Genomic DNA, 541 nt, shown 5'->3' with positions numbered 1-541 from the left:
ACATTCTGTCTCGTGCACTGAGGTTATGTCGTTGAACAGCTCATGTTCCATCTTCCCAAAATATATAGTTTGGTCGTTGGATTGACAACAGTTCTTCCAGGGTCAACGGGGTTACTGTGCTAAGCTCACCAGTAGGATAATGTAGGATTATGCACGACCAGCCCACGTGTCCCACTGACATCATCCAAATCCCTAATATTCTTACACAATAGTACGATACGTACCCCATTACTCTCGACATGAAGCACATACTCTACCATAAAGCCTTCAACAATTGATACTACATTCAATAATCCGGAGTTCGTTCTGAAAAGAATGTGAAAATTTCTATGTACCCAGATAAGCTACAAATTCACGAATTAGAAGCAAAGCCAACGAGTCCATCTTTCAATTTTTTCAAATCCTAATAATACCTTCGACATTTAATCAGTCTTTATTATTGAAGCTCGGAGAAAGACAGATCAATCCTTTCCTTCAAGTAGAAATTATAACTTTCTGTCTTTCTCTCCGACTTTTCGCTAATACCGCCAGAAACGTGGCG

Source organism: Plasmopara halstedii, assembly GCF_900000015.1.
Source record: "Plasmopara halstedii genome assembly, contig: Scaffold_1787, whole genome shotgun sequence".
Taxonomy (NCBI): domain Eukaryota; phylum Oomycota; class Peronosporomycetes; order Peronosporales; family Peronosporaceae; genus Plasmopara; species Plasmopara halstedii.
Note: the sequence above shows the minus strand (reverse complement) of the source record.